General features: G+C 43.0%; 1 protein-coding gene across 1 annotated transcript in view; it reads left to right on the forward strand.

Moving 5' to 3' along the window:
- Positions 1-6,939: 6,939 nt before the first annotated feature.
- FBXW7 (F-box and WD repeat domain containing 7) overlaps positions 6,940-25,882 on the forward strand; it is a 120,100-nt gene continuing 101,157 nt past the window's right edge. Inside the window, exon 1 of the mRNA XM_081875327.1 lies at positions 6,940-7,787. The gene's annotated coding sequence lies outside the window, so the exon portion shown is untranslated. The remainder of the gene's footprint in view (positions 7,788-25,882) is intronic.

Consider the following 25,882-nt stretch of genomic DNA (forward strand, 5'->3'; position numbering starts at 1 on the left):
CAAGTGGTATCCATAGAGGGGAACGACTGCAATATTATCCCACGTTATGACCTCATAATGTAGCACCCTGCTTGTGGTTAACGCTTAGCTGGAATGAAATATTCAACGCAGCAATAGAGAAATTAAAATAGTAATTTATTTGTCAGACAAATAAATGAGAGGCTCAGTGGTACATGGTTACCAAGCTCTGGCCTGCCTCCTGCCATTCTGGCCAGCACTTATATTTCCTTAATCCAACCCCCTTGCTCCTCCTGTGGCTGCCTCTGTCCAATCAGCCTGGTTGAAATTCCTATTGGCTGTTTGCTAGAACCAATCACAAGAGATACACCCATTTCCTCGCCCTTTTATGGAACACAAAGAGCTATATATTGTTACATCTATAAATGACAAATAAGTAGTAATATATCTTACATATGTCTCAACAAGGAATCTTAATTACCAGCTCACCTCTTGCCCTCCTTGCCCTATTGCCTTCTAAAACAGATGGTTAATCTTAAATTTTTATCTTCAACAGATGTCAAGGATCTTGAGTTCACATCAACATTGAAAGATCTCCTTCATTTGATGGTTTCTAAACAAAAAGGCCTGACAACTATATATCAGGAGTGCTCGATGGCGTCTCCTGTCTGGCAGGAGGCTGGGCTCATTTGCCCCTCTGGTCTCCTATTGCAATATGACTCTATGAAATAAGAATCTAGCATTTCTTAAATCCTTTGCATAATTACATTTAAGCCAATATATTTAAGCTAATATATTTCATACATTATCATAGGTAGCCTTTTAAAAGGAATAAGGCCTTTGTAAAGTAAAAAAGGAACTCAGTAAAAAACAGCTTTAAAAGAAGCCTCTTCAGTTTACACCCCTCCTTTCACAGCCAGCTAGATGCTTCTCCATTGCTCTTGGCCTTTCAACCTTAGGAAGAAGATATGGCTCATTTTACTGGGAGGCAAATGGTGTTATTTTACCCATTTATCCACCCTTAATTTAGTACTTTGCAACATGCAAGGTCAGGTCTGTAACTCCCTTTTTTTATGACTTTGAGAATTGTTTTCTGCTATAAATCAGGGGGCCCCTTTCCTAGGAGGAAAAACATTGCCAAGGCCTTTTAGGCAGCTGGTCTTTTGCCTGGCATGAAACATTTGAAAATCTTTAAGCTTATTTTAAAATGCAAGCCCTGATTAAACATATAGAAGCTTTGATAAAAATGCAGGCTTATGATTAGATGCCTCAATAATGGGAAAGAAACGAGTACGCTATCACATAACTTCGCCACAAATAGATTGGCAATGAAGGCATATGGCCAATACACTCGGAAGACCAATCAACAAGCAGCAAACAATTTCGCCTATTTGCAAGTGGGGACTGTTCTGTGCTAAATTGAAGCTGAGGCAATATAGAACAGAGAACTGGACCTTCTAATGACAGCTTCTGGAGCGTAATGGCCAAATGAATGAACTAGAAAGTTGTTGGCTCATAATCTTTACATCCCAGCTACAGACTTCCCAATAGCCTTATGTAAGTTACTATTTTCTCAGCTTTATCCCTTTTACCAGCCCCTCCCCACAACTGGCATATAGATATAACATTACTGGCCTACCTTAAAGTGTTGTTGTAATAATCACAGAAATAGTGTATGTGAAGCACTTTGAACACTTGAAATAAATTATATAAATGGTAAGTAGCCTCTCATATTCCTGTTTCCTGAGGATAGAGATTTTTCACTTTTCTTCCTGCTTTTATATGCTTAGTTTCAGGAAATGGAAGCATGATGGTGTTTTTGTAATACCTATTTCATCACAAATATACAAGTTGAGCAGGATAGCCAAGAGAGTCTAACTACATTACAATGAAGTAATGTAACTAAGGTGGGGAAACAGTCGCCTAGGGTCACCTCCAGAAGGACAAATTTGGATGAGTGAAGGCGTGGCAAGGACCATCATTAGGGGAGCAAGGATTTAATTTGTGCTGTGTATAAATATACCATTACTGGGGGAGTGACTTGGGCAGCAGGAAATATTTGGGGCACATGACCGGCAACTGTTTCTGCCCCTGGCAAACATGAACAGGGATGCAAAATGTGCCCGGAAGTCATATAATATAGAAATGCTATTGAAGGACTGTTAAAATATTACATCATTTCAGTGTAGACCAATGAGACAGTTCTAAGATTGTAGATGAAAAGCTGAATATCAATTTACTTAATGAGAGCTGTGGGCAGGCGATTGCTGTTGCTTGTTGCTGCTGTGCTCTGCTGCCCAGGAGGACGCTCCTGTGTGAGTGTCTGAGGGCCCTGCTCCTTCCTGCCACTTACCACTGGCCCAGGGCGGGGCCTGAAGCCTCGCAAGGACTGCTGTGCTCTGCTGCCCAGGAGGACTCTCCTGTGTGAGTGTCTGACGGCCCTGCTCTTGCTGCTTACCACCTGGCCTTGGCGGGGCCTGAAGCCTCACAGGGACAGTTGCTGTCACTGCTGCTGCGGCCCAGGGGGATTTGGAGGGGTGCAGAGTTCTTTTTAAAATGTTTTGAAATTTTCCTTTCCCTCCCTTTTTTTTGTATATGCGGGGATGGGGATGGGGGTGGGATGGATGTTTAGTTGGGAATTTGTTTGATTTTGATGGATTTGTAATTTTTACAGTTTTGATTTGTATTGTTTTTTTTGTTTTCTGGGGTTTCTTTTTGTTTTTGTTTTTGTTTTTGTTTTAAGGTCTTATTTTGTTCTTAAGGGGAGGGGTCAGGGCTGCTGGGGAGTGGGTCCCAGCCAACAAAATGGCTGGGGCATGTTCCACAGAGGGGGATGCGCTGGGACAACCGATCTCAGTGATCACGGGTAGGAGGAGGAGTTACGCTATGACCAAGCCATGTCATTACAGAGGAGGCAGGTTTAGTCGTTGTCTGAGGACTATCCCTGCCTCCGGGTCTGGTCCTGACCGGACGGATACTAGAATCAGCAAGGGATACCCACATGACCTGAAGGTGCTGCTGTGCAATGCCAGGTCAATGATTCATAAGACCACTGCTATCCATGACTTGATCATGGATGGAGGATTTGACCTGGCATGTCTAACAGAGACTTGGTTGGATGAAGCAGATGGGCCTGTTCTTGCTGCTGCTTGTCCACCAGGTTTCTTTTATGCACAGCAACCCAGGCCTTGTGGGCAGGGAGGGGGGGTTGCAATGATTTTTAGGAAGTCATTAGTTTGCACCAGGCGTCCTATTGGGAAGACCCAGTTCACTGAGTGCATGTTCTGGAAGTTGGGCAATAGGGGCAGTACAGGATTCCTTTTGGTGTACTGACCTCCCCGCTGCACCAAGGATTCCCTGCCCGAGCTGCTTCAGGTCGTGGCGGATGTTCTCCTGGAGACACCTAGTTTGGTTGTCCTAGGGGATTTTAATATCCATGCCGACACAACCTTACAAGGGGCCGCTCGGGACTTCGTGGAAAGCATGGCCTCCATGGGGCTCTCCCTGAATAAGTTTGGCCCAACCCATGCCTTGGACCTGGTGTTTACCTCTATGGATGTTGGTGATCTGACACTAAGTAAAAGGGAAACGAAAGAAGTGCCATGGTCAGACCACTTTCTGGTGCAACTTGACTTCTCCGCGACCCTTCCCCTCTGCAGGGAGATGGGACCGATTCGGATGGTCCGCCCCCGCCACTTAATGGATCCAAATGGTTTCCAGAGAGTGGTAGGGGATGCTTTATCCCATGTTGATGGCCTTTCAGCTGATTCCCTGGTGGCCCGCTGGAATGTGGAGTTAACCAGGGCTATTGACTGTTTGGCTCCGAAGCGCCCTCTCTGATTGCATGGAGCCTGGACAGCCCCGTGGTTTTCCATGGATCTGAGGGCAATGAAACAATCGTTGAGACGGCTAGAGTGCCGGTGGCGGATGACCCTTTCTGAAGCTGACCGGACACAGGTTAGAGCTCAATGTCGAGCCTACCAAGTGGCGGTAGTGGCGGCGAAGAAGACTTTCTTCACCGCCTCTATTGCATCTGCAGAAAACAGCAGCAGCGGAACCACCTGCTACATCGGGGCCCAGTACAGGCCACATGATCTCCTGCAATGATTTTGCAAAGTTTTTTGCAGATAAAGTCGCTCAGATTCGGGAAGAGGTAGACGCCACCGTGGGAGCAGGGCCGGGGCGGGAGAGTGCTAGAGTCCTGTCTAGTCAAATTGCGTGGGATCAATTCCAATCTGTTACCTCCGAGGATGTGGGCAGGCTGCTTGGACGAGTGAAACCAACCACCTGTCTCCTTGATCCTTGCCCATCCTGGCTTATAAAAGCTAGCCGGGAAGGGCTGGGCGATGGGCTTCGTGGGGTGGTGAATGCTTTCCTCCGTGAGGGAGCCTTCTCAGATCCGCTGAAAGAGGCGGTTATTAAACCGCTTCTTAAAAAAACATCTTTAGATGCGGCCACGATGGCCAACTATCACCCAGTCTCAAATCTTCCATTCTTGGGCAAGGTGATTGAGCGAGTGGTTGCTGAACAACTCCAGGCACGCCTGGAAGAAGCGGACCATTTGGATCCCTTCCAGTCGGGATTCAGGCCTCATCACGGGACTGAAACTGCCTTGGTCGCACTGGTTGATGATCTCCGGCGGGCTAGAGACAAAGGTGAGAGCTGTTTCCTAGCTCTCACCACTAAGCACATGTGGCATCAAATGAGCAAGGAGAATTTACTGTGTGGTGTGCATGCCATTGCTAAACCCAGTTGCCTCACCTGCAACTATGCTGTTACCATGATAGGGGTCCATAGCTCAGGTGGCTGCTGTTGCTAACACTACATGTAGAGCAGCTGAGAGCCTAGTTGAAATAAGATACCAGGTGTGCACAGCACCGAGTAGGTAGGATCTACTTGCCAGTGGACAGCCATGGTTAAATTGGGCCATACGATATTTGCAACTGGAAGACAGACTTCCTAGATAAGGGACAGCTTCCAAAAGACCACAGAGAACCATTTCCTGGTTGCTACAACCTGCCTTATCTCACAAGGGCTTCTGAGAATGATTGTCTCAATAGAAATGCAGTTCCATGCCTTGCAGCAAATGCAACACATCAAACCATCTTGAAATGTACTGTAACTCCTTATGAAATCTTCATGCTACCTACTCCCTTCCTCATCTATCTATTTCTAAAGTGCTGTCATATAGATGTATATAAAAAGGCCACATTTTCATCTCATAGAGGCAAACAAACTGTTGAATATAATGCAATGCAGCCTGCTAATTAAATATTTAGTTTGCATAATGTCTGTATCCCTGATATGTTCTGAGTTGGCATTATTTTCTATTTTGAATAGAATTCAGTGATCACTCTAGTTTCACCACTGTCCCTGACTCTATGCTTCCAAATCTCCTGAAATTAGGTAGATGGAATACACTTATTATTTATTATTTTAAATCAGGGTTTTGAATTAGCATCTCTGAAGTTTACAAATCCTTAAGAGGCAGACAACACATTATTTATTGATTGCTTTTTTGAATTGCCCTCTGCTAAAAAGCGTGCCTGAGGCAAAATACAATAAAAATGCTGAGAATACAAATACAAGTGGGCTTCACATTTGTTTGCAATAGCTGCCTCCCATGCTTGTCACGGGCTAACTGACAGCTTCAATATATGCTTTTTGTGTTGCTCTCTTTAGCTGGGTTATGCACAGGCTGTTCTGTCTTTTCTTGACTTCCCTTAGAACAAGATAGTTTGTAAGTTGCCTTACGGTGGAAGTGGGGTGGGCATTTCTGCAGGAATTATGAACAAAACTGTCATATTGGGTCAGATTATCTGGCTATTCTAGACCAATATAGTCTGCTCTGGTTGGCAGCAGCTCTCAGTCTGAGGTATTTCTCTTCCTGAATCTTAATTTGGAGATGTCAGAATTGGGACCTTTCAGATGCATAACATTTGTACTAGCACTGCCAATTCCTCAGGATGTTCTATCTTTTCTTCACACCCTCTTGCAAAAAATTAGTAAGCTTTGAAGTTTCATTAGATTTTGTAATTTTTACAGAGTGATGGGCAGGGAGATACCTCATTATTCAAATGCGGTGAGCTAGTTTCCTCAGGTTAACCAGGCATGTGCTTTGCCACAGTAGTCCAATAAATTTCTTCCATATTATTATTATTATTAAAAAATAGCCGATCATTACATGTGTGTACCTCCGGGCTGCATAGTGCTCGATTGCACTTCTACCATACAGTACAATGCAAGGCATTGCAAGCCCAGGTGAGCCTCAAGACGGGCAACACGATCACTTCACTTGGAAATTGGGTGGCTAACCGTGGGACCAACACAGATCATCAGCCTTGCATACCCAGAACATATATTTTATAAGTGTTTGCAAAGTGAAGCACTCTCAGTGGAGTGGGGAGAGGGTAATAAGGGAGAAGCTTTGCCTCGGTGGCCAACTCCCTTCCTTCCGATGCTTTTATATTCACAACAGCCCTGTGAGGTAGCAGAGACTGACAGCTGCTGACGAATCACACAGGGAAGCTTCACAACTGAAGAGGGATTTTGCATCCAGCTCGGAGCCCCGCGACACCAGAGTTAAAGGTGCTGCCTTGCATCGAGCATGTCTCCGCCCTGGCAGCTAAATGCACGAGCCTCGGGACCATCTCGGCAACAGGCCGTCCCTGAGGGTCCCTCACGGTCGCGTTGCCTTCTATCAGCCTACTCCTCTCAAATATCCAGGGATTGTCCGGCGCCGAAGAGGTTAATCTCCCCACTCCACCCCGCCCGCGAAGTTTGCGGCTGCGCAGAGCGAGGCGTCTTTTCCTCCTCGACTCACCCCAGTGTCCCGGACGACACCGTTCCGCAGCATCAGCACCCCGCCCCTAGCCAACCCTGCGTAGCAACCCCTCTACGTCATTACTTCGCACCGGGAGGAGGCGGCGGCGGCGGGTGAAGGGGGGGTTGCTGTTGCCAGGCTACGGCTGGTGTCATCTTCCCGCGCCGCCGTCGACGGGCCGTCCCTTCTTTTCCTCCTCCCTCCTCCTCAGCGCTGACTGTGTGCGCTCGCGTGAGGGACAGAAAACAAGCGGCTCCCGAGCGCGACTAGGCAGCCGGACCGTCCCGTGGCTGCGCGCGCGAGCCTCTGCCCCCTCTCCCCCTCCTGAAACAGAAGCGGCTCCTCGTTTGCCCCGCTCCCTTCTCCTTCTCCTCCTCACACTCCCGCCGCCGCCCTCGGCGGAGCGCCCGGACCCAGCGCGGAGACTCAGTCACCCACATGCCTGGGAGCGGGGCGGGAGCGGCGCTGAGCCTGGCCGTCCGGCTCCGCTTCCGCGCTGCCTCTGCCTGGCTGGGGCCCTAGCAGCGCCCTCGGCGGCAGCGACCCCCGGAGAGAGTGTATGAGAGCCAGAGCCGGGCTGGGGCCGCGGCCCGACCCACTCGCCGCCTCCCCCTCCAAGGCCGGGGGTGGCCGCGCCGGCCCCGGGGGGAAGCGGCGGGCAGCGCTGTGCTGGAGGAGGTGGAGGCGCCGGCGGCTCCATGTGAAGCGACCCGGGGCTCGCTGCTGCTGCTGCTGCGACTGAGGATCCCCCGGAGCCGGCGAGGACCCGTCCTGCACCTTCCAGCTGTGCGCCTCCGAGACCCCCGAGCCGACTCTCCTCCTCCTCCTCCGCGTCGAACTTGCTGCCCAGCCCACACCGGCCCGCCACGCCGCGGGCGAAGAAGCAGCGGTGGTCCCGGCGGCCACGCTGTCCTCTCGGCCCCACGTCTGCTACGGTCACGGCAGGAAACCCAGCCCGGCTCCGCTGATCGACCTCCCTCCCTCTCGCTCCACTCTCCCTCCCGAAGTGAGTAACAACCGGTGGGACGGAAGTTGCGGTGGGTTTGTCGCTCCGATCCGCTGCAGCATCCCACCACCGGGCTCCGCGGACGGTGCACGTGGATGCCGACCCTCTCTCCTCCTCCTCCTCCTCCTCCGCTCCTCCCGGTTGGAACAAGGGAAAGGGGGCGGGGAGCGGGAAGGATGGGAAAAGGGAATGGGATGCTTCGGCTGTGCCCCGCGCGGCACTTGGTGGGGTGTGAAGGGCAGCAGCCGCTGCCGCCGCCGCCGCTGCCCCTCGTTTTATATGCGCCTCACGTTGCCGGGCGCTCTGCACGGTCTGCTGCGCTAACTGACCCTCCCTCTTAGCCGTGGCCGAGAAATCTCTCCATCGGGGTCAGGCGGAAACGATGGGTGCATCTCGAGGGGAGCTTTAAATGGCTTTGTTGGGTAGCTTAATGAAAAGAGAAGGGCTGGAGAGAGCCAATCAAGGGACGACTTCGGACATCGTGTTTGCTCCAAGTGTTAAGACTCTTTCTCTCTTTTTCACCCCCTCTCCCGCGGCCCCCCTCCCTTACCAGCCACAAAAAGTAGTTTTGCATACTTTTGGTCCCTCCACCAGGTATATGCCTGTTTTTCTTACAGGGACTTGATGTTGACTACTGTGAGGTACTGGGTGTATCTTCCTGTTTGGATGGTCTGAAGATAAGCAGGGCAAGGGTAGGATTCATTCAGCCTCAATTGGTCTTGAGCACTTGAAAAGTCTGAGATTTGAATACACTCTGTACATTTTTAATATGCAATAGCACCTTGCACTGCAAAGTTATATCAGAAATTATCTTAAGTTAGTTTTAATGCAGTTTAAATGTGTGTGCTGCCTTAAGTTTATAACTATATATGAGTTACATTTTATTTAAGAAACCCACTCTGTCCATATTTTGAAAATCATCTTGATGTTCAAGAGTATGCTGCATAATTTTCATCTGTCTCTCTCTCTCTGTTTAATAGTAGGAATTGTACCAGAAGACTCACTATGGTCAACACACGTGCATAAACTTTAGCTCCATATTGTTATCCACCAGTGGGTTGGTGCAAGTATTGGAATGTTTGGCTTGCCATATCTTTCGTTATGTGACTGTTGAATACAGCACAACATACTTTTGAGTAAACATTCATAGGATTGCATTGTTACAGCATTTATTTGGTACTATGGAACTCTGTGAGGACTTCAAAATAAACATGGATTGGGTTGATATTCTGAAATCCTAAATGAGGGGTAGGGAACTTGTGGCTCTGCAGATGTTGTTGAACTAAGAACTAACAAATTATATCATCACTAACCATTGGCCATGCTGGCTAAAGTTGATGGGAGTTCTAGCCTTATGGTGTCTGGAGAACAACCAAGGGCCTTCCTGGTAGTGGCTCCCCCCCCCCCCCTGTGGAACACCCTCCCTTCATATGTCAAGGAGATAAAGAATTACACAACTTTTAGAAGACATCTGAAGGCAGCCCTGTATTGGGAGGCTTTTAATGCTTGATGTTTTTATTATGTTTTTCGATATGCTGTAATCCGCCCAGAGTGGCTGGGGAAACCAGATGGGCAAGGTATAAATAATCTAATCAACTCCACTAAAAGTAACATTGGGGGGATTTGCATAGACAGTCACCTGCAGAATTGGTTGCACTAGAGTCACCTGATGACATTGGGCCTTATTTGGCCCAATCCTTGCATCATCTCTAGCCAGGCATAGCATGGAACAGAGTCCCCCTTCCCTTCCTTTTGCTCCTGCCTGCATGAGCAGTGGGGCTAAAGATGCAGCATTGCTGTCACAACCTGCTGTGCTGCTTCATGACTAGGGTTAGGATTGGTTTGCTAGTGGAATTTAGTAGAATTTACTTCTGAGTAAACATGATTTGTATTGCTCCGTGCAGTTGCCATTTTTATATCAGAACACAGAGCATAAATGGAAATTGATGTGACCATGTTTTAATAATTAGTGTAACTTGCTTTTTAAAATTACTTAGAGTGCTATCCTGTGAAGGAGTTACATTGGTTGCCCATTTTATTCTGGGCCGAATTCAAGATGCTGGTGCTAAGTGACTTGTGACTCGAATAACTGAAGGAATATCTCTCCCATATATCAGAGATGGGGAACTGTGGCCTGCCAAGAGTTGCTGGACTACAACTCTCATCATCTCATACCAGCTAGGGCTGATGGGATTTGTAGTCTAATAATATCTTGAGGGTCACAGGTTCTCCACCCCAGCCCTATATCATCCTGCCTATATTCAGAGGATGCCCTTCTCTGCATACCACTGGAGAGGTTTTCCTGCACTGCCACCCCACTTGTGGAATGCCCTCCTCTTGAAAGTGCAGTTGGTGCCATCACTTCTATCATTTTGGCACCAAGAACAAACTTTGTAAGTCTTGTTACATTCAGTGGAGCTGCTTATTCCCTCATAGTTTGGGTTAGGATTGTAGCCTAAGATTGCAATCCTATCCCCGTTTATTTGGGAGTAAGCCCAGTTGAATTTAATAAGACTGACTTCTGAGTAGAAATGGTTAGGACTGGGGTGTTAGTGTTTCAGTTAATGGATGGTATGTAACTCTGGTGTGTGGTTTTAATTTGTTTTATTGTTTTAATTTGTTTGCATGGTCCATTGTGTTTTATGTGATATGTATTTTGTTCCCCACACTGGCCTCCATTGAGCTGAAGGGGGCTGGCAACAAGCATTCTTAAGAAATAATAAAAATTAAATAAAATTCTGCTCTGAAATAAGTCCCATTGAATTAAACAGGACTTACTTCAAGGTCAGTTTGTATAGATTGCAGCTTTAATGTTAAATGTAACTTCAAAGACACTAACATGAGATCACACACTTTAAAATAATTGTTGTTGATTTGTTTTATGCATTAGGTCTTAGCTCATTTAATGTTTCCACTATTTTTCTTTCTCTTCTTTTCGTGTCTGCAGTTGGCATTGCTTTTTTCATTTACATATCTTCCAATGTGTTTTTCGAATGGAGAACTGTTGTTCACTTGGTTTTTTCCTGTTTTTGATCAAGTATGGTTCATTCTCTATCCATGTCCCTTAACCTCCTAGCCATATTCTTTTACTTGTCCTCTTGCTGTATCAATCATTTCAATATAGTAAAGCCAGTGAAGTATCACTTTTGAATATTTTCTGCCACTTTTAAAGAGCTACACTAATGCTTATGTTTTGCACACTGTCTCACTATGTAATTGTATTGTGCAAACTCTTTGTTTAAAAATAACTACTAGTAAAACAGGTTTCTTAAGTTCCTGAGGAAGTGTAGTGGACAGTACAGTTTTAAAGGTGCTAATGCTATTCTGGACTTGTACCATTTGTTAGATTTTGTACTCTAGTTCACCTCTTCAAAACATACAATATAACAACCTGGTGGATCATCTCATTCCGTTTATCTGTGTTTTAGTAGCACTTCTGCTGATGTGCTTAACTTCAGTCTTAGATTATGGTGCCAAAAAAGCACTTCCCTGAAAGTAAATTCTATTAAAATAAATGACACATCTAAGGGAACATACTTGGTGCATATTTATTTTTGACCTAGAATTGGTTAGCTCACAGTCTTACACTTTTCTTAGAACATCTTAAGTTAAAAATGGCTTTTGTTCTTTATGGTCTACTTAGGCTAGCATATCCCCTTCTTTTCATTTGTGTCTTTCTAGTATCAAAACCTGTTCATGCCACAAGAAAAAGCTGAGTAAGGTAATGAACCTTTCTTTCAAAAGACTGTTGGTTGGTTATAGGCAACTGAATTTTACTTAGAGGAGACTTCATGAAATTAATGGACCTAAGTTAGTCATATTCATTAATTTCAATGAGCCTGCTTTGAATACGACTAATGTGGAATGTAGCCTTTGTCATTTGTGTCATCTTGTGCTCTGCCCATTCATCCTACCTTCTGATATTTGTGGTTGACAAGAAGCCATTGCTACTAGGAGATGGTGATGATGACATGTTTCTACATTCTTTGAGATTTCAAAAGAGCCATTAAATTCTGGCCTTTCCAAGTAATTTCTGTCAGTTCTTTGCCATGCCTTCTCGTTACTGTTTTTTTGCTGCTTCCTTTCTAGATTTTTCCCTCTCAGAAGCTACCTCATCCATTGACTTGCACTTTGTCTTTCATCTTCTTGATTCTGGATTAAGGCTAAGTATGAGTGTTGTCAACCAAACAGTTTCACCCCAGTTACATTTTGGATGGGTTGAGCAATTACCTTCTCAGTATGTTCAAGAAGAGTAGCAGTGTTGGCCTTTTGTGGCAAGAACAAGAGTTCAGTGGTAGCTTGAAGAGTAACGTGTTTATTGTGCCACTTTTTTTTTTTTTGCAAGAACCTACAAAATACACCTGCTACAGCAGCCTTAATTATGGAAGGTAATGTCACACAGCTTAATATTTGGTTAGGCAACTGTCAGAATAGTCTGTTTACAATATAACTATTTGTGGAGAAGTACACAGGTTTCTTCTTGACTTTTCTCCCCTTTTGTGCCCAATCTGACATTCATATTTTGTAAGTGATTGAAGAATGGGGATTGTAACAGGGTACAACCACATTTGCAGCTACCACTCAGTGGTTAAGAGCTGCTTCACAGGTTATAGATTCCACAATGATGTTACTTGAAAGAGCCTCTGAAATGGTTGCCATTTCATATGGCTGATTTTGACTATCCATGTAACTAAAAGCTCAGCCATATGGAGGCAGCTTCACATAGCAAGCAGTTTGTGTGAATAGCTCACCATATAATTTTGGCAACTTTAAGCCCAACATCATAAATAGCAAAAAAAGAGTGACTTGTTTTGGCATGATTAAAACTGCTGAATCACTTCAGGAATTTGCTATGTAAACTACTTTCTGCATGGATCTGTCCATCTGTTTGTTGTGTTTGAACCCAGATTCATGGCTTGTCTTGTCCAGAGAAACCTTGAGCAGAAAATGAAGAGCAAACCTTAGAGGCAAGGCAAGGCATGAGCCCAGATTTGGAAGTAATGCTGAACCAAACCACAGTTTAGACTTGGGTTGACGCAGGTCCTGGGAAGGAGGGCAGGAGCAGCTGCTGTCTTTTCTCTGTGAGCCTGCACATTTGCTTATTCACACACTAGGTCAAGGTTTGGCTTATCTTTGCATTAATGGGGTCTACTCTGAGTATGACTTAGCTGGATAACTTTCACTATCTTTTAAACTCAATTCACATATCTGTTTGTGTGGTTTCTGTGTGTTTTCTGAAGTGACATTCATCTGCTTAAAGTATGAAGCTTTGTAGTTTCTGCTTACTGTTTCTGAATGTCTGCTTCTACAGCAAACAAGGGAGGTGTCCTAAAACAGCCTCACTAATATGCAGATATGTTTATAAACACTGCCTATCCTGAATGTTGAACAATGTAGGAGTTGTATAGCTAAAGTAATATGTAATCATGTAATTAAAGGCTGCACTATATCACATATGCATAAATGGGGCAAAATGAGGTTGTCTAGCTGGCTGTCTATCCCATTTCAAAAACTTTCTATAGAGTGCTTAGCTTTACAACATTGCTCTGCTTTTTAAACTTGCATTGTTGAAGACATAATAGATTCTAGGAGTTCAGGTTTTCGATGAGACCATTCTTCTAGCGTCTGAATTGAGACAGGTATAAGCAGTAAGTATATTACTGTACTTTTGTAGACCAGAGACTCCAGGTAGAAGAGATTCAGGTAGTCTTTTCAATTGTTTAGGCTTGGAAATCTTGCCTTCAGAGTCTTTAAGGAATGAATTCTACAGCATCAATTTTGTTCCTCTGTCAAGGTTTCATATTGATTTGCTGTTGACAGATCCCTTTCACCATTCCTTTTTGTGGTATGGTTCATGTTCTCATTTTGTGATACTTCAGGTTGCAGTGCGAGAAAAGGAGCTGTGAAGAAGGATCCTAACCACTCTCAGTTCTGCTGCTCAGCCATACAGTAGCCTTTAGATCTTGGTAGGAGTATCAGGAAGAAAAGCCCCTTTCAGCTGCATTCTTAATGCAGGCAGAATATTTGGAAACCTTAGCTGACTTCAGAGTCTCTTATAAAGTAGTGATATATATTGAATGGATATGTAGCAGGAGAGTAAAATGCTCTTCTTTGTCTCTGGTTAAAACCCTTTAAAAAAATATTCCCCCTTCCCTGTAAATTTGCTGAGTATACTTGTATGTAGTAAATTCCTAAACAGAAGTGATACTGAAAGTAGTACTAGACGTAAAGTAGCAAAAGGAAGATAACTAAATTTTTAGAAAAGTAAACAACAGCCATCATCGAACTCGATGAGTGGCAATATAATGGTAGATGGCATTAATCTGTGATAAATGTACTAATGGAAAACCTAATTGAAAACATTGTATTTGGATAAAGTTTTGGATTCTAAAATAATTGTTCCAACTTAAGAATAATTTTGAGATAATGTGGGAAGTTCTTTGAAAACAACTACTTAGCTTTCTTGATCAATGAAAATATCATTATTGTCACGCAGTAAAGGATTTGTAGGAGATAAGGTGATGGATTACACTACCCAAGTATGTGTTTTGATTTCATGGAGTTTATTGGAGATCCTTGGAAGCTTAGCATCTCTTCCTTAATGAGAAGTTCAAGAATGGTGAGCAATCTTGTGATCTAGGACTGCAGCCCCAAGCACATGTACCACTGAAACCAGTAGGGCTTGCTTCTGAGGGATGCTGAGGACTGCACTTCATGTAATCAAATATTACAGGGGTAACTAAGCAAAGTCAGGTTGTTTTCAAAGTCTTCACTACATGGTTGTGGGGTGTACAAGTTTTAATTTTTTAATGGGACATTTCCCATTTCATAAATTCATAGAATCATAGAATTGTAAAGCTGGAAGCTACCCTGAGGGTCATCTAGTCCAACCCCCTGCAGTGCAGGATTCTTGACTAAATCATACCTGGCAGATGACCCACCCAACCTCTGCTTTAAAGCTCCAAGGAAGTTCTTGTAGAAGTCTGTTCCTCTGTCATACAACTCTTACTGTCAGAAAGTTCCTTCTGATGTTTAGACAGAATCTCTTTTCTTGTAACTTGAATCTATTGGTCTGGGTGCCACCCTCCAGAGCAGGACTAAACAAGCTTGCTCTATCCTCCATGCGACAGCCCTTTAGCTATTTGAAGATGGGTATCCTACCTCCTTTACCAGGCTAAACATACTCAACTCCCCAACCATTCCACATCAAACTTGGTTTACAGACCCTTTATTATCTTGTTCATACTCTACTTGTTAATATCCTTCTTAAACTGTGGCGCCCAGAACTGGACGCAGTTCTCCAGTTGTGGTCTTTCCAAGGCAGACTAGAGCTGTACTATGACTTCCCTTGATTGGGACATTATACTATACATGTTGATGCAGCCTAGAATAGCGTTAGCTTTAGTAACAAAGAAAGGATGCAAGTTTTAAATAAATATCAGCTAAGGTTGGCATTTTCAATATTTTTAGCTTTGGTTACTAAGTACAAGTAAAATAAACAGGCTTAATTGGATTACTCTAGGGCATCACACATTTTTAAAAATCCAAACAAAATTTTCTGATACAAATTACCCTAATCCAAGCTTTCCAGCAAACCTACGTCACTGCCTCATTGTACAGTTGTTCTTATATTACAGCTCATTGTGAGAAAAGTTTTATGGGGAACAATGGTTTCACTACTGCTCCTTAGGCTTATTCCAAAAACAGGGATGGGGAACCCATGGACTTCTTTGTTGGACTCCTATTCCTATCAGTCCTGGCATGCACATTGATCAGGGATCATGGCAGGGGGAAGCCAGCAACTCATGGGAGGCCACATGTAACCCCCAATGCTTTCCTAGAACAAAAACGTGAAACACCTTTAAATGGCATGATTTGAAACCAAATTTATTGGTCACAATCCATTCCAGAGCTAGATACACTTAAGTCTACTGACTTTAGTGGGCTTTTGTGTTAGATTGTAGCCCCAGTCTGGCTCTGTGCAGAAGTCTGGGGTTAAGAAGAGAGCTTGACCTCTTATGTGTAATAATGATGAAATTTGGTGTGCCATTTTTTTAGTCTACTTGTGAAATATTAAGGCCTTTTCTGTTATGTGACCTAAGATAGGTGTTTTCTACAGCTAATAGTTTGTTTTCTTTTTATGCTTACTAATTATTGTTCTGTATTTCCTGATGAGATTGAATCTCTTCCATTTCTCAAGACTTAATGAGGAGGTATTGAATATGTTACAAAGCGATGAAATACAGCTGTGGTGTTTCTGCATATTCATTGTTACGGTCTAAACCTTCTTTTGCAATCACTCTGTGCTACTTACCCAGTTACATGGACCATTTGTCTAGCCTGATGTAACTACTCTTCAGTTAAATCTCAGGGAGATTTAAAAAATATTTTAGCTCTAAAAACTGTATCCATATGTTGTTCTTTACTTTGCTATTCACCCAGCCGCAATGTGTGAAGCCCTAGGTGTTGTCCTGCGTTCAGAAAACTCTTCCTAATCAATGTGTGGGAAGGAGGATCCCTCTTTCTCTGCCCCAGGCGTCCTTGTATTTGATACGACATCTGCTTTTGAGTGAATTTCTACAAATATATTCCTGAAAATACACAGAGGGAAATATGTGCCATTTAGATGTTGTCAGACTTGTGGAGACCAAGTGTGGTGCAGACATGATCCACTACTCACTATGTGTTTCAAAAACAGTTTTATTTTTTTTTTAAAAAAATAATTTTTATTAATTTTCAACAAACAAAAATACAAACAAAAAATATAACCTGACTTCCCCAAACCTCCCCTTCGCTGCATCCTTATTTTATCAATTTTTTTAGCATTCTTTCATCCAATTCTTAAATATAATTCTTATTAAAGTTTATCAAGCTCAAATTTTACAACTGTAATTCCTTGTGTCTAATCCCTTGACATCTTAGCATTCCATAATATTACAAACGTCCTTAAGATAAATTTTAAATTTTTCCCAGTCCTCTTCCACCGACTTTCTCCTCTGGTCTCGAATTCTGCCGGTCATCTCCGCCAACCCCATAAATTCAGTCACCTTGGTCTGCCATTCTTCCAGAGTAGGTAGTTCTTGCGTCTTCCAATACTTTGCCAGGAGGATTCTTGCTGCTGTAGTTGCATACATAAAAAAGGTTCTATCTTTCTTTGGAATTGTTTGGCCAACCATGCCCAAGAGAAAGGCCTCCGGTTTCTTTCAAAAACAGTTTTATCCTGTTTCCTGAATGTGTGGATAAGTCTCTTCTACTTTTTATTATTATTTAGCCTGTGTGTATTTGTGGCATGCTTAGTGGCTTACTTCTGTTCTTTTTACAACTCAGGACAATGTGAGGCACTTTCTCACTCTGCCATTACTTTTACAGGTATTCAAGATTTATTTTTAGCTATGTATTTTCTTTAATGTTTCCTCTTGCCTTTATAGAAGGCAAGACAAATTGTATTTATAGGCCATTTCCCCCCTCCTTTTTTCAGAAAAGGGAAAATCCAGAGCTGTCCAAGCACTTCGCTGGAGGGAAAAATATAGCCAAGACTGCTTTTAGAGCAAAGCTGGAAGCATGCCAAGAACAGCATATGCAGTGAGATGGGAAAGGCCTGGAAGCAAAAGTTGCCTCTTTGGGGGTAAAAAAAGGCCCAGAAACTACTACTATTTAAAGTGAAACTAAGTTGGAGAATTTATCTTTGATTAAGGTTTGATTTGTAGTTGAAGTGGATGGCAAGAGACTTAGTATTGTGGGTATGAAAGTGTGAATAAGCAGGAAATTGGTGTAAATTAGAACTAATTTGATTTAGTTTGTGTTCATATGACTTTTTGTTGTTGAAAAAACAGCATTTAAAAAAGGAATGCATTTGTTACTTTTGCATCCTTGTATTCTTTCAAAGCTGCAACTAGTATTTTAGTTGCATAAGTGTGTGAGGTACCTTATGCCGAGAGTAGTGTCTTGCACAAAGCCAGCTGCTAAACTTCAGGAGTTTAAAAATACAGTACCTTATAGGAAGCATCCCTGAGTGGTCATCTAAACCTGGATTTCTACTGGATCTGCTTACTGCTTGGATGTTGCAGGAATGGTATCCTCTGTGTTGTAGTGCTATTCTTTGTAGTCAGTAAAAAAAAAAAAAAGCTCAGTTGTTCACAAACTGCCATTTAAATGGCTAATTTAATTATTATTCAATTTCTGGTATAGAAGTATGGCATTTCTGTGAAGCATTAAACAGGTGGCTGAACTCTTGTCAATAAAACAAATCCAGCATTTTAGTAGTGTTAATGTTCTTGCAGTCCAAACTTCAATGTATTATCTATAGCTTCGCCATCAGAACTCTTATTGAAATTCATGTGGTGTGTCCAACATTTGCTTCCTGTTGCTGTACGTTCATGTAAATACCATTCTGGTGTGCAGTGGTACCTCGGGTTAAGTACTTAATTCGTTCCGGAGGTTGGTTCTTAACCTGAAACTGTTCTTAACCTGAAGCACCACTTTAGCTAATGGGGCCTCCTGCTGCTGCCATGCTGCCGGAGCACGATTTCTGTTCTCATCCTGAAGCAAAGTTCTTAACCCGAGGTACTATTTCTGGGTTAGCGGAGTCTGTAACCTGAAGCGTATGTAACCTGAAGCCTATGTAACTCGAGGTACCACTTTATCTGAAATTCTGACTGTCCTCCTATGCAATGAAACTACTTCATAACTTCTGTAGGGGAAAGCCAAGTTAGTCTGTTGCAATAGAAACAGTCTTCTGGCACCTTAAAAGTTTTTTGTGTCAAGCTTTTGTGGACCAAGAGTCCATTTCATTAGATGAATGAAGCAGTCATGCTAGTGGGCAGGTATCCTGCGAACAAAAAAATGAAACGTCTCACTATGACACAAATCTGACATTAAAATTAATAATGCTCAGGAACCATAGGAAGAGAATTTCAGTCTTGCATAATAAATATTATTTTTTGCCATATTCCAACAGAAAAGGTTCAGAGGGAAAATTGACATTGTGAACCTTGGTCTAAACAAACTCTGGAAATGACTAGTACACTCCCAAACATAATTGTCTCTGTTTTAAGTATGTGTACAGGATTCAATCATGCAATATCCGTTTATCACCAGTAGCTTACAGGCATGTTTGATATTCACACTGATTAGCCCTTGTATTAATTTGAATAAGTTATGTATTAATTTGTGAACTGCTGCATATTGCTATGATACACCTAATGCTGTTTCTCTTGAATTGTTTGATCTTCCTTTTGTTATTTATTTTGGAGGAATCTGTCCCCCCTTGCACTCTGGGTATGCATCATTCTTAAGTGACTACTGTGCATCTGATGAGTTTCCAAAAGTTCATGCCATTAAAAAAAAAAAATCTCATTACGTTGCCCTTTGACTATTTAAGGCAGCAGTCATATACTCACATACCTTGGAGACAGTGCCATTGAACTCAGTGGGACTTAGAAACTCAAAAACATAACAGAAGAAGGGAAAGAATAGCCTGAGATGGAGGTTAGCCTCAGTCTTATAATTCTAAACAATCTGAATGTGTAGCATCTGAATTAGTAATTGAGTGATACACATACATGTACGAAAGAACCCACAGTCTGCACCTATGTTTTTGTCAGTGCTCAGTTTTGTTCCTACTCATTTAGAAATAAATTCAGTGGGATTTGATCCCTCTTAAATGTGCATTGGACAGTGGCCTTTGTAGATCAGTTGAATCTGCAGTACAGCAAGTAACGTGATGGTTTAGACCATTTAGCTCTTCCTCTTGGTTTGTATTATTTCGTAACATTCCATGCATGCTCCTATATTTTTCTCTCTCCCAGGCCCTGCTACATCCTATTATTCCCTATTAATTTTCTAGATTCTGCATACTGATTTTTTCACACATCCCTCTTATTTTTCTGTCACCTCTGCCCCGCCCCAATCAACCAAGAATTGATTATCAGTGTATTTGCATTGTGATGTATGCCTGCATAACGATTGTGAGGTTGGGAGGATAGCCTTACTATCCTGTTTGATAATAGCTTCCAGAGGGGAGCAAAAACAACACAAAGTCTTTTACCACCTTAACAGACTAGCAGATTTATTATGGCATACCCTCTTGAGGACTAGGCTACATGTTAGTTACATTCTGGGGAGAGCTCTTAATCCCGAGCTTAATCTTAATTCTGGTTAGTGCGTTGGTTCTTTTATAGATGACCAATGGACCATGGACTGAGGAAAATATGCATAAGGAAAGTGCATAAGATCTAGGGGGAGTGGCTTTCAAAGGGTAGTTAGAAATGCATTAAAATAGAGGGTATCCTATTGGCTTATATTGTCAGTCAACAAATACAGGATGGGCAAAATCCACAAAGCTGCCAGTGTTAAACTTAACTGGAATGAAGCAAGTTGACTCCTACCTCTTGGCCCAGTAAACAGACACCCACAACTTGGTCAGGCAGCATCATGGGTGCTGGTAGTGCGTCCTTTATCAAACGCTTTCTCCTTTTTTAGAGTCATGTAATTTTATTTACTCTGTTTCAAAAGTATACGTTGTTACTGTTGTCTTTATTGACAGCTTTTGCATTTTAGCTGTGCCTTAACCTGGCTTTCTGTTACATGAACATGGAATTATTAAATGCAACTAGTGTGTTCAACCTATATGAAAATCAAAATACTAAGCCTTGAACTTGTTTTAAGAGACGTTTCTAGAGTTTGTGGGAAAGCCAGAAATATTGCAGTTAGATGCATTCTCTGAGGCTTCTGATGTTTCATAGACTAACAAAAGGTTGCTTTATTAGTAGCTTTAATGAACAAATCGCTTTATTGGCTTAGACATACTGGTAGCTTTGTCGGTCCAAACAGCTATGAGTTCTTGTTTCAATTCACCATTGTGCTCAAGTAGTGAAGTGATAGCCATTGACCTTCTACTAAAGCACAATAAAAAGTTTTTTTGTGAAGAAGAAAAGTACGCAAGGAGAACTGCAACACAATTCTTGGACTCCAGCTCAGCAACTTAAAAATAAAGTCCTCATAGCTCCTGTGTTCAGACAGACTCTTGTTTGGTTGCCAGCACATATACCTAAAAACACAACATTGACTCTTGAAAAGATGCCTTTCAGTGGACCAACTTGAAAGGTAGCATAGCCTTTATCTTGATATTTCATCCACACAACGTTGTACTCTTGGATTCACAGTGCTTAGCTTACAAAACAAAATGAAACGGACTGCTGATAATAGAGTTGTTGTATTGAGTGAGTGTCTTTATCTTTTTTGTTACTGGATGATTTGTCTGAATAAATTATAATTATAATTGGAAATTAAGATAATTAAGATGAAACTTCAGTGAAACTTCCTGTCCATTGTTTTTTTTAAAAAAAGATTGCATCCCTACCACTGTTTAAGTGCCTAATGGGTAGTTTAAGGATTAGCATTGGGGTGCTTTTTCGTCAAACTATGTTGACTGCTGTCTCGGTAATGTCTATATTAGAGGGGGAAATACCTTCACACTCAAAGGGAGAAAAATGAAAAATTGCTGAAAATTAAAAGGGGTTACAGTTGTACTTAGCTTTTAAAATTTTTGTCAGTTTATGCAAATACATGTAGCTCATCCTGGTAGAGAAGATTATGTAGTGCTTTGTGGGTCTAAATGCCACATCTATGTGTGGGTGAGGAAGGTGGCAAAATGTGCATTCTGGGGGCAGGAAAGGGACTTGCTGTTGATTAAACCCCTCCTGTTCCTGTGAAAAATAAGGGTGTGGAAATCCAGATACTTCTGGATCCAAAGAGTTTTCTCCCGCAGCTCACGCTGCTTGGTGTCAGGCAGAGGCTGTGTTCACACAAAAAGCTTAAACCGTGGTTCAACCAACCACTAGTTGTCTCTCAAATTAGTAAACAAGCAAAAGCATGGCTTGTTTTCAAATTGCTTTTGCCTTGTGCCTTTGTAGCTTGACAAGCATTTGGAATGGGGTGGACAAATAAACTATGGTTAAGCGCGTTAGAAAGTCAAAGCCAAACTATGGCTTCACATCATTGTCAGAAAACAAACCATTATTAGTTTGCTGGGCTGCATCAGGGTGTTCAGGCAAGCCACGTATTGATTAAACAATCCATGGCTTAACCTTTTGAGTGAACTAGGCTGGACAAATTCAGTGATATTAAATTATGGATAGAGAATGGCCTGCTTTTCTTCTTCTTCTTCCCCATTGATTATGTCTTTGCCATGTTTCAGCTGAGCTGTGCCTCTAAAGTGAATAATGGTGTTCGGTGGGTTAGAAAGGAGGAAGCACAGTTATGCTGCTTCTCTTTTGCTAAGGGCAGACTCCTATAGTCCCTTTGGGCTGAGTGCTCAGCCAATCTCTTATTCTGAGTTCAGTAGCAGAGCTTGATTTGAGAAGCAGCAGGAAAATGAGACCCCCCCCTTCCGTCTCATTTATTCCTTCCACCAGTGGCAGTATTTATATTCAAACAGTTTAGATTACAACATTATTCAGTAAACTTGAGTTCATGAATTGAAAAAAAAAAGATAATTCTTTTAGTAGTTGTATTCAGAATACTCCAGCATAAGTGAGTAATAGTCTATAGTTTTGGTCTTTTCAGATTGTTTTCTTTTGGTTTTACCAAGATCATTGGTTCAATTGTACTTATACGCAAAGCATGTATAAATTGCCCATTAAACAGCAAGTGTAAAATCTGCTTCTGGATTAAATACCAGGTTCTTAATCCTAACCATTGTATTTTAGTCAAATAAGATTTCAGACTGGGCAGCCTGGAAGATAATCTGATCCTAAGCTTTATCAATCAAAACCTTAAACTTGGCCTAGTCTAGTATATAGGCAGCCAATTTTATTCTTTATGCAGGGGAAGATACATGCTGACTGTAGGCCACCCTGCAAAATAACCTGGTGACTGCATTTTGCACTAATTGCAACTTCCAGGCAAACCTTAAGGACAGACCAATAGAGACTGTGTTTCAGTAATCTAGACTTGAGATGTACCAGCTATGTTAGGCAGGGGTCGCCAACCTAAGGCCCATGGGCTGGTAGGGGCCCACGAGGCTTGTCTAACTGGCCCATGGCGACCCCTGCCACACCACCCCCGCTCTTACTGGTGTGGCACGGGGACTGACTTCCGGGTTGATGGTGCTTGTGCACATGTACATGGGTGTTCCTCCAACCTGGATGTGTGCCAGAAATAGCGTGTGCACACACGTGCGGGATGGAGAAGCGCACGTGCGCATGCACACACACTATTTCCAGTGCACTTCTGGGCGCTCCTCCAACCTGGAAGAGTGCGTGTGCGCACACACTCTGGACTGTCCTCCGACGGACAGAGCTTCGACCGGCCGATCCTTCGATAAGATTGCCGACCTCTGATGTAAGGAGATTGCAAGTAATACCCTGATTTGTAGTCTCTGCAAACTGTGTTTTGCTTCACTTTTGTCTGCCCCACACCTGACGTCATTTCTGAAATCCGATGTAAGGCAGCTGGGTTAAGCTTAGCAAAAGTAGTATCCTAACAAAAAGAGGTTCCCTACAACCCAGAATGACTCCACTGAACTCAAGGATGCAGTGGAGACAGCAAAGTAAGCCTTTTTTGCCACAACTATTGTCATGCATTGGGTGTGATTATGTGCTCTAAGTGATGCTTGTTTGACCTCCTAGTGGGTTTTATATCGCCTAGGGAGCAGGTGACGCTGTAGTTTGAATCCATGCGATGGGGTGAGTTCCCGTTGCTCTGTCCCAACTTCTGCCAACCTAGCAGTTCGAAAGCACACCAGTGCAAGTAGATAAATAAGTACCGCTGTGGCAGGAAGGTAAACAGCATTTCCATGCATTCTGGCATCTGTCACGGTGTTCCGTTGTGCCAGAAGCGGTTTAGTCATGCTGGCCACATGACTCAGAAAGCTATCTGAACAAACACCAGCTCCCCCAGCCTGAAGCGAAATGAGCGGTGCACTCCATAGTCGCTTTGACTGAACTTAACCATCCTGGGGTCTTTTTCCTTACCTTTTACCTTTATATCACCTGCACTCTAGCCATTGTCCAACCTGTTCCATTACCTGGAGCTCAAGGATGCAAAGGCTTAGACTACAGCAGAGAGGACACTAAGAAGTGATTGTGATTGTGGCCTTATGCATTCTATAACAAGTTGTGGCGCCTCATACAGTCAGTCCAGATCTCACCAGGAAGCGGCCTGGCCATGGCAAAGGGGTCGTACCAACTCCCATCTATATTCAGGCCTTCATATGCCACTTGGAGCAAAGACCAGATCCGGAGTATACCCTGCCCTGTGTGTTGGGCCAGTAGCTACTTGAGACAGTGTCATTGTTGCCATGGAGACCATGAAGTCTTGATCAGTGAGTTAGGGACTTCTCTTGCATGCAAAGACTGTTACAAGTGTGTACTCAAATGTACACAGCCAGCACTCGTGTGTTCATATACACAACGCTGAGTGGTTTAGGATCTTTTGCTGGAGTGATGACATGCGCTTGTTATGGATATGTGTTAACCCTCAATCTTATGCCCACAAGAAGTTCTCACACAAAGAAATAAAGAAAGTTTGGTTTATTATATGACATAGGAGTGACAGAATATAAAAAATGCTGCTTTAGACAGCAAAGTTACAGTCTAAGCAGGTAGCAAATTACAATACACACACACCTTAATTAAAGAGTAAAAGTTTCCCTAACTATTCTAAAGGCCTACAGGAGCATGGGCATGACAATTTTGTCATAAACCCACACTAGAAGGGGGTGGGAGAGAAAAGTATACCTGTTGTTAAGGGAAAGCAGAAGTGTGTTGTGTCCCAGGGAGTGCTGTATAAGTTCTGTCCTGTTGGAACTGTGAGAGCTCACTAGCCTTTGAATCTAATGGTTTTTTAAAATACATTTTTGCGGAGGCATGCCAGTGGAGAGGTGAGGGGGCTGTGAAACGAGTGATTCCTACAATTTCCATAATCCCTTCCAGATTTTCCTGCCTATTTGTCACCTTGCTCATCTTTGGTGATCCTGTTCCTGTTTGCTTAACAAACGAGTGAAAGACTTCTGATAGTGAGAAATTATCTGAACCTAGGCATCTCTGTCTGAGATCTGCCTTTAAATCACCTTAACATTGTGTGGATGGATCCCACTGAGGAGCTGAGTATCTTGTATTTAGCAATTCTATTTTTGCATGTGTTAATCTTCAAGTCAGATGTGTGTGAATTTAAGATAATCCTGGATGCCTTTCAGGATGCTGGAGTAAGGCTTGTGTCAGGTTACCATGGAGTTCATCATGTCATATTAGTTATGCCAATTTTATATTTATGCCATGATCTACACAGATAAACCATTTCCTAAATTCAGATTAACACACAGCTCCTCACAAGACAGGCCCTGGTGGATTGAGCGGACGAGACCAATAGTGGATCTAACAGTCAAGAAGGCGGTATCTGAGGGAATCCACCTGGGAAGGTAGCCCATCTAGGAGAAGGAAAATTCTGGTCCTAAACCTCCACTGCCTTGCAGGATGTCTTCGGGAGAAGAAAAGGCTAAGGAGTAAACCCCACACAGATCAAGCAGAGTCCCTGACGGTTGAATAGCGCCTTGCATACCTCCTTCTGGCAACTCCTGCAGCCAAGCTGGTGCCAAATGTATTGCTCTGCTTTCCTTTGGACCACATCAGCAAGGCTGAGAGGGCGGTATTGTCGTCTGGGCAGTCCAGGATCTCCATACACACTGCCCAGGCTTGCGTCCCAGGGAGGTCACTTTGGTGCTGTTAATGCAGTGGTCTGACTTCACTTCCAGAGGCTCAATCCATTGTCTTTGAGACAGACAGATGCCAACAACCCTTACAATGTATGATGTAGACATATCTAAGAGATCTTTCATATTGTAGAAATGAGAATTAATGTTGCTGTTCTCCCACACCACCTCATATGAGCCTATTGGAAAGAAAGCTGCTTTTGCCATCCATAATGTTATAGTACCTAAAACAATCAAGGATTCAGAAACCTATTCCAACTATTTCAACTTGCCTTCCAGCTTTTCCATAGGTGTTTCCAGTTCTCATATGACAGGGAGTTATGGTTAGCTGTGGTTTCCTTGTTTGTTTCATTTTTGTGCAGGGAAGAGTGAAGCAACAGCAAAG

The sequence above is a fragment of the Podarcis erhardii genome, assembly GCF_964252035.2.
Source record: "Podarcis erhardii genome assembly, chromosome: 9".
Classification (NCBI taxonomy): domain Eukaryota; kingdom Metazoa; phylum Chordata; class Lepidosauria; order Squamata; family Lacertidae; genus Podarcis; species Podarcis erhardii.